Source organism: Schistocerca americana, chromosome 10, assembly GCF_021461395.2.
Source record: "Schistocerca americana isolate TAMUIC-IGC-003095 chromosome 10, iqSchAmer2.1, whole genome shotgun sequence".
Classification (NCBI taxonomy): domain Eukaryota; kingdom Metazoa; phylum Arthropoda; class Insecta; order Orthoptera; family Acrididae; genus Schistocerca; species Schistocerca americana.
In genome coordinates, this window is record NC_060128.1 from 145,774,168 (window position 1) to 145,791,025 (window position 16,858).

At 43.7% G+C, this 16,858-nt stretch overlaps 1 non-coding gene across 1 annotated transcript; it reads right to left on the reverse strand.

The window, feature by feature from the left end:
- Positions 1-16,223: 16,223 nt before the first annotated feature.
- Trnat-ugu lies at positions 16,224-16,298 on the reverse strand. The gene has a single exon. It is a non-coding gene; the product is annotated as a tRNA-Thr (tRNA).
- Between the last annotated feature and the right edge of the window lie 560 nt (positions 16,299-16,858).

Below are 16,858 nucleotides of genomic sequence, written 5' to 3' on the forward strand. Positions count from 1 at the left end.
TCTATCCTTACTGGTTTAGGTTGGGCGATGATGAATCAGTGAATCAGTCTGACCCTGTTTCATCCCCTTAGGTGTTGAATTCCCAAAATCAGTGACATGCGTATGTTTTATTTCTGACAGAGAAACCAAGTACATATTTTCATAGATTTAGTTTCAAAAATGCTTGCACAATGAAATATTCCCATAAAAACTTTCATCCCCTGTTTCACCCCCATAGAGGTTGAATTTCCAAAAATAGTGAAAAGCATATTTTTTTATTTCTAACTGGGAAGCCGAATTTAAATTTTCGTTGATTTAGCATTAAAAGTGGTCCCACAAAAAATATTTTCATGAAAAATTTCATTCCGTATTTCACCCCCTTAAGGGCCCAGTTTCGAAAAAACAGTGAAACTCGTGTTTTTTTATTTGTAATGGCGAAGTCAAATACCACTGTTCGTAGATGTAGTTCCGTAATAACGACATATTAAAAAAAAAACTTTCACCCTGTGTTTCACCCCCATAGGGTTAAATTTCCACAAATGCCGAAATATGTATTTCTTTATTTCTGCCCGAGAAACAAAATACCAATTTTCATAGGTCTAGCTTGAAAACTGGCTTGAAAGTGACAGTTTTAAAAAATTCCTTCATCCCCTATTTCACCCCCTTAGGGTGGGAATTTCGAAAAATCCATACTTAAACGACGCCTACAGTATAAGATCCACATCTTCTCAAAATTTCAAGTTTCTCTCCTTAGTGGTTTGGGCTGGGGGATGATGAGTCTATCAATCAGGACATTGCCTTTTGCATATAAAGGGGAAGCGTTGTTACCAAGAATCAAGAAAAGTTCCTGACCACTTTCCTTCATATTTTCACAGGACACTGTAAGAAACGATCATATGGGCATAGGCTATATGCTTTTATAAGTAACAATGTAGAGCTTTCCCATTAAAACCGATTGCGAGAACGAAAATGCTGCGGTTTGCTCTGCTGTGAATATCTGTGGTTTTGCTTTCGTCCTCGCATCAGTTTTAAATAGGACAGTAGGGCATTTAAACCATTAGAAAGAATGTATCTTCCATACACATGCTTTCTCATTACATATATTTTTAAACAAAATGGTACACAACAATTGTTTGGTTTCCTTCCTCGCTGTCGGTTTTCTCAGCAAAAGAGAAAAGTTGTATTTATGGTTTATCAGATAATAAGACGTATACTGAATTTGCAATAACAATAGATAAGGCTCGAGATCAGATAAAGGGGAACGAACAGATAGAGCATGAAGGAAGGAAATGGACACAGAAAGGGGGACGAAGGGGATGGACAGAAAGGAGATGACATTTACTAAATTCCGTACATATTTAGCAATTGCGAAATCTGCCGGGTTCGCTAGAGATTTATAAATATTTCGTACAAATTGGCTTTATATACGGTGAACTAACATCCAATGCCACAGTGAAAACGATTTCATTGCCATCTACCATTACAATTGCGGTGTTCATAAAATAAAATAGAACAAAAATACATTTGATACATTTGACTGTGGGTCTACATCTACATACATATTCCGCAAATCATAATACGGCGCATAGCGGAGGGTACCACATACCGCTACTAGTCTGTTCCTTTCCTGATCTATTCGCAACATAGAGCGAGAGAAAAACAATTATCTATATCCTCCATACGACCCTTAATTTCTTAAATGTCATCCTCTTGGTCCTTACACGCAATGTACACTATGTGATCAAAAGTATCGGGACACCCACAAAAGCCGGCCGGGGTGGCCGAGCGGTTCTAGGCGCTACAGTCTGGAACCGCGCGACCGCTACGGTTGCAGGTTCGAATCCTGCCTCGGGCATGGAGGTGAGTGATGTCCTTAGGTTAAGTAGCTTTAAGTAGTTATAAGTTCTAGGGGACTGATGACCTTAGAAGTTAAGTCCCATAGTGCTCAGAGCCATTTGAACCATTTGAACACCCACAAAAAGATACGTTTTTGGTATTAGATGCATTGTGCTGCCATATCAGCGACCTCAGTAGTCATTAGAAATCGTGAGAGAGCAGAATGGAGCGCTCCGCGGAACTCACGGACTTCGAACGTGGTCAGGTGATTTGGTGCCACTCGTGTCATACCTCTCTACGCGATATTTCCGCACTCCTAAACATCCCTAGGTCCACTATTTCCAATGTGATAGTGAACTGGAAACATGAAGGGTCAGGTACAGCACAAAAGTGTACAGGCTGAACTCGCGTGTTGACTAATAGAGACCGCCGACAGTTGAAGAGGGTCGTAATGTGTAATAGGCAGACGTCTATCCAGACCATCACACAGGAATTCCAAACTGCATCAGGATCCATTGCAGTTACTATAACAGTTAAGTGGGAGGTGAGAAAACTTTGATTTCTTGGTCGAGGGCTGCTCATAAGTCACACATCACGCCAGTAAATGCCAAACGACGTCTCGCTTGGTGTAAGGAGCGTAAACATTGGACGATTAAACAGTGGAAAACGTTGTGTGAAGTGACGGATCACGGTACACAATGTGGCGATCTAATGGCAGGGTCTGGGTATGGTGAATGCCCGGTGAACGTCATCTGCCAGTGTGTGTAGTGCCAACAGTAAAATTGGGAGGCGCTGGTGTTATGGTGTGGCCATGTTTTTCATGAAGGGGCTTGTACCTCTTGTTGTTTTGCGTGGCACTATCACAGGGCAGGCCTACATTTATGTTTGAAACACCTTCTTGCTTCCCATTGCTGAAGAGCAATTCGGGGATGGCGATTGCATCTTCCAACATGATCGAGCACCTGTTCATAATGGCGGAGTGGTCACACGACAATAACATCCCTGTAATGGACTGGCTTGCACAGAGTCCTGACCTGAATCGTATAGAACAGCTTTGGGATGTTTTGAAACGCCGACTTCTCGCCAGGTCTCACGACCGACATCGACACCTCTCCTCGGTGCAGCACTCCGTGAAGAACGGGCTGCCATTCCCCAAGAAAGCTTCCAGCACCTGACTGAACGTATGCCTGCGAGATTGGAAGCTGTCATCAAGGATAAGGGTGGGCCAACACTCTGCTGAATTCCAGCATTCCCGATGGAGGGCGTCACGAACTTGTAAGTCATTTTCAGCCAGGTGTCCGGATACTTTTGATCACATAGTGTAGGTGAGGAACCGATGTCATAGAATACTCCCTGTAAAACCGAATTTGGATTCGATCTGGGTCTGATGACTTTCAGTGGTTTCTCTACGCCAGGGACGATTATTACCATGTCGTCCACATGGCAGTCTGTTCGATGCTCAAACGACAGTACGTTTGTACGATCCTCCTGCGTGAACGATTTCTTAAATGTAAAATTTCTAACTTCAAGTGCGACCTAGACTGGTCAACAAGTGACTACAGGTCCTTGTCTTACATTAAAATCGTCGGTTTCTGCCAGGCCTGCTGTAGTGTGAAGAGTGAGATGGGGCGAATGCTGACAGAAGTCGACGATTTTAATGTAAGACGAGGATCCACAGTCCAATGTGTTTGTTACTATTTTATTTTATGAATGTCCCAACTGTGTTGGGAGACTTCTTGCTGTTTTAACCTCATAGTTACGTTTTTTACAACCTGATGAGAGATCTGTCTCGAAATGCGTTGTTGAGCTGCATATAGGTCAGAAATATGGTTGGAGGCTACCAGTTATTGTTGTATTCACATATTATTTGCTCGGAGAGTTTCTCTGCTCGGGGACTGCGCGTTGTGCTGTCCTCATATTCATATCGTCATAACTGACATTACTATATTGAGATGGCTGTATAGACACGTCCCGAAAGTAACAATATTGATAATAAAGCAACTTTTACCCACAAGCTCTACTGTCTATCAATGACAGCGCAAAGCCTGCCTAATCAATCGCGAAGTGTTTTGAATGTGGGATCGGAAGAACTGGAATCTATCGATGAAAATTAAATGGAAATAGCTCTGAAACAACTCAAGAATTGAAAGACGCCAGGAAAATTTCATCTCACGAGCGAAATGCTTACGGGGGAGACGAAGAAGCACTAATAATTCTGCCGGCCGAAGTGGCCGTGCGGTTAAAGGCGCTGCAGTCTGGAGCCGCAAGACCGCTACGGTCGCAGGTTCGAATCCTGCCTCGGGCATGGATGTTTGTGATGTCCTTAGGTTAGTTAGGTTTAACTAGTTCTAAGTTCTAGGGGACTAATGACCTCAGCAGTTGAGTCCCATAGTGCTCAGAGCCATTTGAACCATTTGAACTAATAATTCTATTAAATAAATATCTCAAGAAGGGAAAATTCAAGAGTCGTGGAAAACATGCTGAAGTTGTTTTCCTCTTCAAAAACGATGACTACACGAACATCGAGAATTACAGGCCTGTTAGGATTTTAAATATAACACTCAGTCCGAACAAGCCCTAAAAGCCCAAAGGAACCGACCAGCCGGCGTTTCACCCTCAGATCCTAGGCATCACTGAATGTGAATATGGAGGAGCATGTGGTCAGCATACCGCTCTCTCGGCCGTTGTTAGTTTTTAACAGAAGTCATTACGCAACGCCGAAGTCAGATATTTGGTTATTACCAGTATATCGAACAGGTGGGCTTCAGAAAAGGTTTCAGTACAAATGACCATATTCAAACACTACATATACTGGTAGAGAAATGTATGGAGCACAATCTACATCTAATCTATACTCCGCAAGCCACCTGACGGTGTGTGGCGGAGGGTACCTTGAGTACCTCTATTGGTTCTCCCTTCTATTCCAGTCTCGTATTGTTCGTGGAAAGAAAGATTGTCGGTATGCCTCTGTGTGGGCTCTAATCTCTCTGGTTTTATCTTCGTGGTCTCTTCGCGAGATGTACGTGGGAAGGAGCAATATACTGCTTGACTCCTCGGGAAGGTATTTTCTCGAAACTTCAACAAAAGTCCGTACCGAGCTACTGAGCGTCTCTCTTGCAGAGTCTTCCACTGGAGTCTATCTATCATCTCCGTAACGCTTTCGCGATTACTAAATGATCCTGCAACGAAGCGCGCTGCTCTCTGTTGGATCTTCTCTATATCTTCTATCAACCCTATCTGGTACGGATCCCATACCGGTGGGCAGTATTCAAGCAGTGGGCGAACAAGTGTACTCTAACCTACTTCCTTTGTTTTCGGAATGCATTTCCTTAGGTTTCTTCCAATGAACCTCAGTCTGGCATCTGCTTTATCGACGATTAATTTTATATGGTCATCCCATTTTAAATCAATCCTAATGCCTACTCCCAGATAATTTATGGAATTAACTGCTTCCAGTTGCTGACCTGCTATATTGTAGCTAAATGATAAAGGATCTTTCTTTCTATGTATTCGCAGCACATTACACTGTCTACACTGAGGTTCAATTGTCATTCCCTCCACCATGCGTCAATCTGTTCCAGATCCTCCAGCATTTCAGTACAATTTTCCATTGTTACAACCTCTCGATATACTACATCATCATCCGCAAAAAGCCTCAGTGAACTTACGATGTTATCCACAAGGTCATTTATATATATTGTGAATAGCAGCGGTCCTACAACACTCCCCTGCAGCACACATGAAATCAATCTTACTTCGGAATACTTCTCTCCATTGAGAATGACATGCTGCGTTCTGTTATCTAGAATCTCTTCAATCCAATCACACAATTGGTCTGATAGTCCATATGCTGTTACTTTGTTCATTATACGACTGTCGGAAAATGTATCAAACGCCTTGTGGAAGTCAAGAAACACGGCATCTACCTGGGAACCTGTGTCTATGGCCCTCTGAGTCTCGTGTACGAATAGCGCAAGCTGGGTTTCACACGATCGTCTTTTTCGAAACCCCTGCTGATTCCAACACAGTAGCTTTCTAGACTCCAGAAAAGTTATACTTGTTCCAAAATTGTACAACTGATCGAGTATCAATTCATATGGCCCTTACAGACTACCAGAAGACGTTCAGCACTATCGAAACTTGGGCAGTATTGAGAGCGATGAACTGAACCTGCACTGACTACATATACACTACTGGCCATTAAAATTGGTACACCACGAAGATAACGTGCTACAGACGCGAAATTTAACCGACAGGAAGAACATGCTGTGATATGCAAATGATTAGCTTTTCAGAGCATTCGCAGAAGGTTGGCGCCGGTGGTGGCACCTACAACGTGCTGACATGAGAGAAGTTTCCAACCGATTTCTCGTACACAGTCAGCAGTTGACCGGCGTTGCCAGGTGAAACGTTGCTGTGTTGTCTCGTGCAAGGAGGAGAAATGCGCACCATCACGTTTCCGACTTTGATAAAGGTCGGATTGTAGCCTATCGCCATTGCGGTTTATCGTATCGCGACATTCCTGCTCGCATTGGTCGACATCCAATGACTGTTAGCAGAATATGGAATCGTTGGGGTCAGGAAGGAAATACGGAACGCCGTGCTGGATCCCAACGGCCTCGTATCACTAGCAGTCGAGATGACAGGCATCTTATCGACATGGCTGTAACGGATCGTATAGCCACGTCTCGATTCCTGAGTCAACAGATAGGGACGTTTGCAAGACTACAACCATCTGCACGAACAGTTCGACGACGTTTGCAGCAGCATGGACTATCAGCTCGGAGACCATGGCTGCGGTTACCCTTGACGCTGCGTCACAGACAGGAGCGCCTGCAATGGTGTACTCAACGACGAACCCTGGGTGTACGAATGGCAAAACAGCATTTTTTCGGATGAATCCAGGTTCTGTTTACAGCATCACGATGGTCGCATTCCTGTTTGGCGACATCGTGGTGAACGCACATTGGAAGCGTGTATTCGTCATTGCCATACTGGCGTATCACACGGCGTGATGGTATGGGGTGCCATTGGTTACACGTCCCGGTCACCTCTTGTTCGCATTGACGGCACTATGAAGAGTGGACGTTACATTTCAGATGTGTTACGACCCATAGCTCTACCCTTCATTCGATCCCTGCGAAACCCCGCATTTCAGCAGGATAATGCACGACCGCATGTTGCAGGTCCTGTACGGGCCTTTCTGGACACAGAAAATGTTCGACTGCTGCCCTGGCCAGCACATTCTTCAGATCTCTCACCAATTGAAAACGTCTGGTCAATGGTGGCCGAGCAACTGGCTCGTCACAATACGCCAGTCTCTACTCTCGATGAGCTGTGGTATCGTGTTGAAGCTACATGGGCAGCTGTACCTGTACACACCATTCAAGGTCTGTTTGACTCAATGCCCAGGCGTATCAAGGCCGTTATTACGGCCAGAGGTGGTTGTTCTGGGTAGTGATTTCTCAGGATCTATGCACCAAAATAACGTGAAAACGTAATCACATGTCAGTTCTAGCATAATATATTTGTCCAATGAATACCCGTTTATCAATTGCATTTCTTCTCGGTGTAGCAATTTTAATGGCCAGTAGTGTACCATTTTAATCATCTACATATACGAAATTTTCCTCTAAATGTGAAAATAAAGTATGACTAGAGACTGGAATGGTTCCCGTGAAGTAGGCGTCAGACATGGAGACACAATCTCACATAAGTTATTCATCTTGGCTATAGAAGATGTATTAAAGGGTCTATCCTGGGGATAGAAAGGTTCAATATGGATAGAAAACGTCTCAACTATTTTTGTTTTGCCTGCGGTATCATCCTGTTTAGCAGCGACACAAACCGTCAACAACGATTCCAGAGCTCTAGGTCTCAAAATTAAGACCAAACTCATGAGACCTGCCCACATTAAGGGGACCACACCCTGCCTATCTAACCCATGTTAAATTAGGGAAGTATTTGACCCATTTCTGAAAAAAACTATTTGATGCAGGACCTTAGTATTTTACTGTATGTTACATGATGCTAATAGTCAACAGTACTAAAATCTACTTTATCCATTTTATAGTTTTTAAGAAATACTTTTTTAAATTTATTAACAAAAAATGTTAAGTTTTTCTGCAGAAAATATTTTTTGTGAACTTCCTAATGGGAGAATATTAATGAATGTACTACCAGAGGTGACATTTTATGTTATGCAGGGTCTCTGAAAATTTCATTTATTTATCTATGACAGTTTCTGATATAACGGGACATTTGTACTGAAAATTTTAGTTTGCGGGAAATTGACTTTAAAGAAAAACCTATTGAAATTTGTTACAGTCAATTAAAACTGTCCTGCTGCATATCATGGCCCTTCTTTGGCCTCTAGCAGGTCTTCCAGCTTCTTTTTCACCTTCCTGGATGTTTGTCTTGCTTTGTTCGCCATATTAGATGCAGACCTGTCTGCATCGGCTATCCCCATTTTATCTCAATGTTGCAGCCCAGTGATCATATCTTCACCAGGATTAATTCCCAGCTTTTCAGTACCAACACTTTCCAATATTACCACCACTGAGTATAATAACAGCATCATGAACTCCTAGTTTCATTGTACGCATGTCTACAAATATAGTTTTATTAAGGCGGTTCCAAATTATGCTGTTGAAACATTCATTTGGGTTCTGTGTCTGTCAATGCAGACATTTCCTTAGACGGTCAGGATGAGCCAAGTCTGAAAATAGGTTTAATTTCTGTAATAACAGCAGCAGGAAGAGAATGCTGGTGAGAATAAAGTTCTCCAGTTGCCTGAGCCCTATTGTATTTGCGCCACGAATTTTCTCCTGATGGAAAGAATCCATGACATAGCTTATCATCAGGTAGAGGACTTGTGGAAGAATATGGCCCAAACATCTCTCTGCATTGCCTCCAGATTTTCTTTATTTCTCCTAATTGCCTGCCCATAGTATACCTACAACTTTTCTATTTCAGTTTTAGTTAACCGACCCTGTCCAGTCTACAATTTTCCATCTTCTAATTTTTTTTCTCTCATATCAACAGTTAGTTTTCTCAGCCTTGTTCCCAAACGTTTTTGAACATGGCCTACACATTCTATTTTGCTAATAACCGCATCTCCATATGGCTTATAGTTGACAGTGGGTGACAAGAAAGTGGGAGTGGCACATAAATACACGTGGTACGAAAATGCTCGAAAAAAAATTTTTCAGCAAAATCCTTTTCAGAGTACTTAAATAAAACCTTAATCTATCGAAATATGATGAAAACCGAAAATCGATTTTTTTCGAGCTGTACCACGGTGTGGTTCCTGTAAGGTCTCTGTCAAAAACCATACTCCGGATGTAGCAAATGAATATATTTATCTGAGACATAAAATCCAACTTGGAAAATATTACCTGACAGGAGCGATCGCCTGGCGAACACGACTCAGCTGGATGGCATTCGGGAAACTGTGTTACATTCTCTGTGAACCGAATATCCCTATAAATTTAAAACCTGGCCAAGTGCGAGATGGACTCGCGCACTGAGTGTTCACTGCAAACTTAATTTTATACAGGGTGTTACTAAAAGGTACGGCCAAACTTTCAGGAAACATTCCTCACACACAAATAAAGAAAAGATGTTTTGTGGACATGTGTCCGGAACGCTTACTTTCCATGTTAGTGCTCATTTTATTACTTCTCTTCAAATCACATTTAATCATGGAATGGAAACACACAGCAACAGAACGTACATTGTTGCATGAACCATTCGAAGAATTGTACCCGTGGAGGCCAATCAGCTGCTGATAGTGCCTGCACAACTGGTTGTCCCGTAGCACTCTCCATACAGTGACGTGGTCAACGTCACCTTGTACAGCAGCACCTTTCTGACGCTGACATTAGGGTTATCGTCAACTGCACGAAGAATTGCCACGTCCATTGCAGGTGTCCTCGTCGTTCTAGGTCTTCCCCAGTCGCGAGTCATAGGCTGGAATGTTCCGTGCTCCCTTAAGACACCGATCAGTTGCTTCGAATGTCTTCCTGTCGGGACACCTTCGTTCTGGAAATCTGTCTCGATACAAACGTACCTCGCCACGGCTATTGCCCCGTGCTAATCCATACATCAAATGGGCATCTGCCAACTCCGCATTTGTAAACATTGCACTGACTGCAAAACCACGTTCGTGATGAACACTAACCTGTTGATGCTACGTACTGACGTGCTTGTACTGTAGAGCAATGAGTCGCATGTCAACACAAGCACCGAAGTCAACATTACCTTCCTTCAATTGGGCCAACTGGCGGTCAATCGAGGAAGTACAGTACATACTGACGAAACTAAAATGAGCTCTAACATGGAAATTAAGCGTTTCCGGACACATGTCCACATAACATCTTTTCTTTATTTGTGTGTAAGAAATGTTTCCTGAAAGTTTGGCCGTACCTTTTTGTAACACCCTGTATAGACATTTCACCCATCCTGGAAATCGAGAATCTCAACGACTTTTGCCTGTTTTCGATATAGATACTGGCAAAATATCGGTCGCAGGAATTCAAAACTGTATCAAAACCACCACAGAAATCCTTCAAGCTTACCTGGACATACAAAAAGAAGCGACTATGGGAAATTTGTTTATTTGTATAGTATAGAAGTTAAATACAATATTTTTATTTACTTACTAAAACACGATTACAAAATTGCATTTTATGTTTGCATGCAGTAATGTTCATCTATTATGTTTTTTGATGGATGACGAATGTCATTTCTCTCTTAATGGCAAATAGACATTTGTATGCGACATGCTTGCAATTTAACAATTTTCGGGTTTCTTTAACTTTAATTTTACTGTGAAATCTTGCTTCTTGCCAAATTTCAAGAGTTTACGTCAACGGGATGTACCCCACATGTAATGATGTGTGAGTTTTCAAATGTCAAAATACGTGACACAAATGACCGAATCTTTTGAAGGCATTGCCTTAGAAGCTTAAAATTTTTACACCGCCAAGGGACCACAGACCTTGGTGACATAAATCAGAATATGATACGCCAGACTATTCAGGAGAAAAGTGGGTCTTAACAGACAGACATAAAAATAACAAATATTTATTCGTGTTATGCAGGGTGGTCCTTTGATCGTGACCGGGCCAAATTTTCGCTTTGTGATGGATGGCGCTTTACTAGTCACAAACATATGGCTCACAATTTTAGACGAACAGTTGGTAACAGGTACGTTTTTTAAAATAAAATACAGAACGTTGGTACGTTTGAACATTCTATTTCGGTTGTTCCAATGTGATACATGTGCCTTTGTGAACTCATCATTTCTGAGAACGCATGCTGTTACAGCGTGATTACCTGTAAATACCACATCAATGCAATAAATGCTCAAAATGATGTCCGTCAACCAGAATGCATTTGGTAATACGTGTAACGACATTCTTCTCAACTGCGAGTAGTTCGCCTTCCGTAATGTTCGCACATGCATTGACAATGCGCCGACGCATGTTGTCAGACGTTGTCGGTGGATCACGATAGCAAATATCCTGCAAGTTCCCCGCAGGAAGAAATCCGGTGACACCAGATCCGGTGAACGTGCGACCCATGGTATGGTGCTTCGACGACCAATCCACCTGTCATAAAATATGCTATTCAATACCGCTTTAACCGCACGCGAGCTATGTGCCGGACATCCATCATGTTGGAAGTACATCGCCATTCTGTCATGCAGTGAAACATCTTGTAGTAACATCGGTAGAACATTACGTAGGAAATCAGCATACACAGCACCATTTAGATTGCCATCGAAAAAATGGCGGCCAATTATCCTTCCTCCCATAATGCCGCACCATATTAACCCGCCAAGGTCGCTGATGTTCCACTTGTCGCAGCCATCGTGGATTTTCCGTTGCCCAATAGTGCATATTATGCCTCTTTTCGTTACCGCTGTTGGTGAATGACGCTTCGTCGCTAAATAGAACGCGAGCAAAAAATCTGTTATCGTCCCGTAATTTCTCTTGTGCCCAGTGGCAGAACTGTACGTGACGCTCAAAGTCGTCGCCATGCAATTCCTGGTGCATAGAAATTGGTACGGGTGCAATCGATGTTGATTTAGCGTTCTCAGCACCGACGTTTTTGAGATTATCGATTCTCGCGCAATTTGTCTGGTACTAATGTGCGGATTAGCCGCGACAGCAGCTAAAACACCTACTTGGCCATCATCATTTGTTGCAGGTCGTAGCTGACGGCTCACATGTGGCTGAACACTTCCCGTTTCCTTAAATCACGTAACTATCCGGCGAACGGTCCGGACCCTTGGATGATGTCCAGGATACGGAGCAGCATACGTAACACACGCTCGTTGGACATTTTGATCACAATAGCCGTACATCGACACGTTATCGACCTTTCCCGCAATTGGTAAACGGTCCATTTTAACACGGGTAACGTATCACGAAGCAAATACCGTCCGCACTGGCGGAATGTTACGTGATACCACGTACTTACACGTTTGTGACTATTACAGCGCCATCTATCACAAGCGAAAAAAGTGGTCCAACTAAAACATTCATATTTCTTTATGTACTACACGAATATGTAATAAAAATGGGGGTTCCTATTTTAAAAAAACGCAGTTGATATCCCTTTGACCTTTTTTTTTTGGTCATCAGTCTACTGACTGGTTTGATGCAGCCCGCCACGAATTCCTTTCCTGTGCTAACCTCTTCATCTCAGAGTAGCACTTGCAACCAACGTCCTCATTATTTGCTTGACGTATTCCAATCTCTGTCTTCCTCTACAGTTTTTGCCCTCTACAGCTCCCTCTAGTACCATGGAAGTCATTCCCTCATGTCTTAGCAGATGTCCTATCATCCTGTCCCTTCTCCTTATCAGTGTTTTCCACATATTCCTTTCCTCTCCGAATCTGCGTAGAACCTCCTCATTCCTTACCTTATCAGTCCACCTAATTTTCAACATTCGTCTATAGCACCACATCTCAAAATGCTTAGATTCTCTTCTGTTCCGGTTTTGACCTATGGCAGTGCTATCTAGCGGGCCAACCATAGGGCCATCTGGTTTCTCCCTTCAAGCTAGACGAGTTTCGTTGTTTGTAGTTTTTTCGTTTGATGCTTATTTCGTGAGATATTTGGACCGGTCACTATCAATGGACCACCCTGTATAATTTCAGATCAATAATTTTCGGATTTTTTGCCTTTACTTCTACTGTGAAACTTCTTGCTGCATTTCATGATTACAGGTCAACGGGAACTACTCTATAGCTACTGATGAGTGTGTTTTCGAGTATCAAAATATACACTGCAGCGCCAAAGAAGCTGGTACAGACATGCGAATTCAAATACAGAGCTACGTAAAGAGGCAGAATACGGCACTAGAGTCGGCAACGACCAAGACAACAAGTGTCCGCCGCAGTTGTTAGATCGGTTAGTGCTCCTACAGTGACAGGCTATGAAGACTGCAGTGAGTTTGAACGTAGTGTTACAGTTAACGCACGACCGAAGGGACACAACATCTCCGAGGTAACGATGAAGTGGGGAATATCCCGTGCGAGTGTACCGCGAATATCAGGAATCCCGTAAAACATCAAACCTCCGGCCGGAAAAAGATCCCGCAAGAACGGGACCAATGACGACTGAAGAGAATCGTTCAACGTGACGGAAGTGCAACCCTTCCGCAAACTGCAGCAGATTTCAGTGCTCGGCCATCAACAAGTGTCAGCACGAGAACCATTCAACGAAACATCATCGGTATGGGCTTTCGGAGCCGAAAGCCCACACGTGTACCCTTGATGGCTGCACAACACAAGCTTTGCGCCTCGCCTGGAAACATGTTGCCTGGTCGGACTATTTTCGTTTCAAATTGTATCGAGCGGATGGACGCGTACGGATATGGAGACAACCTAATGAATCCGTGGACCTTGCATGTCAGCAGGGGACTGTTGAAGCTTGTGGAGGCTCTGTAATGGTGTGGGGTGTATGCATTTGGAGTGATATGGGACCCGGATGCGTCTCGATACGGATCTGACAGGTGACATGTACGTAAGCATCCTGTCTGATCGCATTCATCCATTTATGTCTATTGTGCACTCCGACGGACTTCGATAATTCCAGCAGGTCAATGCGACACCCCACACGTCCAGAATTGCTACAGAGAGGGCTCCAGGAACACTTCCGCTGGCCACCAAAATCCCCAGACACGAATATTATTGACCATATCTGGGATGCGCCGCGTGCTATTAGCCGAGCGGTCTAAGGCGCTGCAGTCATGGACTGTGCGGCTGGTCCCGGGGGAGGTTCGAGTCCTCCCTCGGGCATGGGTGTGTGTGTGTGTGTGTGTGTTTGTCCTTACGATAATTTAGGTTAAGTAGAGTGTAAGCTTAGGGCCACATTTGAATGTTTTTTTTAAACATATCTGGGATGCCCGGCAACGTGCTGTTCAGAAGAGATCTCCACCCCTTCGTACTATTACGTATTTATGGACAGCCCTGCACGACTCACGGTGCCAGTTCCCTCCAGCACTACTTCAGACATTAGTCGAGGCCATGCCACGCCGTGTTGCGGCACTTCTGCTTGCTCACGGGGGCCCTACACGATATTAGGCAGGTGTACCAATTTCTTTGGCTATTCAGTGTATAAGGGTTCCGTTTTTACAGACTGAGGCACAGAGTCTTTAAAAAGGAAAGTTTATGACACACGCTTTGTCTGTCGTTCTGTTTCACTGTGATGTGGGGCAGGAATTCTTCGTTCGGTCTGCCGCCAGTTGTGTTAGTTCATTTAGCGTTACCCAGGGTGCACCACGTGGAGGCGAACTAACTTTACACCCCACGATATGTTGTCAAATAGAACCTTCCAAGTAATAATGGGGAATGAGAGAAGTAAACAGATCAAACTCAATAATGGATGAGAGGTGACCCACAGGATTTCCTAATGGCGAACCAAGAGGCAATCGACTATATATTATCTAAGCTGGTAGCAGTTACTTCTGTAAAATGTCTGGGAGTATGCGGTACGGAACGATGTGAAGTGGAATGATGATATAAAATTAATTGTTGGTAAGGCGGGTGCCAGGTTGAGATTCATTGGGAGAGTCCTTAGAAAATGTAGTCCATCAACAAAGGAGGGGGCTTACAAAACACTCGTTCGACCTATACTTGAGTACTGCTCGTCAGTGCGGGATCCGTACCAGGTCGGGTTGACAGAGGAGATAGAGAAGATCCAAAGAAGAGTCGCGCGTTTCGTCACAGGGTTATTTGGTAAGCGTGATAGTGTACGGAGATGTTTAGCTAACTCAAGTGGCAGACTCTGCAAGAGAGGCGCTCTGCATCGCGGTGTAGCACCCAGAGGGTGCGTTTCTGGATGAGGTATCGAATATATTGCTTCCCCCTACTTATACCTCCCGAGGATATCACGAATGTAAAATTAGAGAGATTCGAGCGCGCACGGAGGCTTTCCGGCAGTCGTTCTTCCCGCGAACCATACGCGACTGGAACAGAAAAGGGAGGTAATGACAGTGGCACGTAAAGTGCCCTCCGCCACACACCATTGGGTGGCTTGCGGAGTATAAATGTAGATGTAGATTACCAATCGCAATTTGCACTCATAATTCAATATAAATTCTCCGAACAATCGACATTGACTGACTTAACTTCGAAGTACGACCAATACAGGAGAAATATACATTTCATTTTTACCAAATAGTTTCCCTTCAATGAAGTAATAATCTATGGAAGAAATAGATAGGTGTGTGACATGTGGAAGTTTGGTTCGGTCCGGGGAACATGCTTGGACAACTTAAGTGATACGGCGACCGCTCGTGATAAGCGGGAAAGCCAGGTTCAAATCTCGATTCGTCACAGATTTTCATATGCCGCTTTAGCTAGTACATCTACACCTGTTACAGTTATGTTGAATTTTAGTGGACATCCTAGCTGCAAACTGGCGTTGATGTACTTCATTGGGGACATGTTGAAAATGTGTGCCCCGATCGGGACTCGAACCCTTGATCTCCTGCTTACATGGCAGACGCTCTATCCATCTGAACCACCGAGGGCACAGTGCGCCTGCAGGGACTTATCCATTGCACGCTCCCCGTGAGACCCACATTCCCAACATGTCCACACCACTACATTCGTAGTGCGCCTAATAGATGTTTGCCCATCATACTCATTACTCGTGGCAGGTTAATCTACCAAGTCCTGTACGATTTAGGGCATAGCGTGTGCGTTCGCACACAAGAAGGTCAATGGCCGGGCAGCCATATTTTAACTATATATGACGGTAGTATCTGTTCCTGAAAGAAGTTACCGTTGATGACCATGCAGCTTTGCTAGAAATGAAATGATAATTAAATGGACACCCTAGCTGCAAACAGGAGTTGATATAATTCATTGGGGACATGTTGAAAATGTGTGCCCCGACCGGGACTCGAACCCGGCATCTCCTGCTTACATGGCAGACGCTCTATCCATCTGAGCCACCGAAGGCACAGAGGATAGTGCGCCTGCAGGGACTTATCCCTTGCACTGCAGATAGAGTATCCATTTAATTATCGTTTCATTTCTAGCAAGCTGCATGGTCATCAACGGTGACTGTTCTTTCGGGAATCGTTGAATTTTTGTATCTGAAACTGTAGTTCATTATTAAGTAAAAATTCCCTGCAATCGTTTGTGAACTACTCAGCCAAAATCGGTTATTCTTTTTTATTCAAAAAATAAAACGTTTTCCGAAAAAGTGCTTCAGAATGGGATGCGGCTTTCCGTCGTTTACACAAACTTTTCAGAAGCGCAGCAGATGACTCAATTTTAAGCTTTCCTTGAATCGAAATTAGATGCAGAAACGATTCTTTGGATGACATGGTGAAAAACTACCACAAAGGGTCCGCGGCATAGAATGGCGGCACTGAGTCTGAACAATGAATGAATGTGTGCTGAACTTTGCAAGAGGAGTGCTGCCATGGACTACACATCTAGATCACGCGTGTTCTTTTTATTGTTTTGTGGCCTTGACATGACCCATTGTGCTTAGAAACAACTTTTGTATAACAA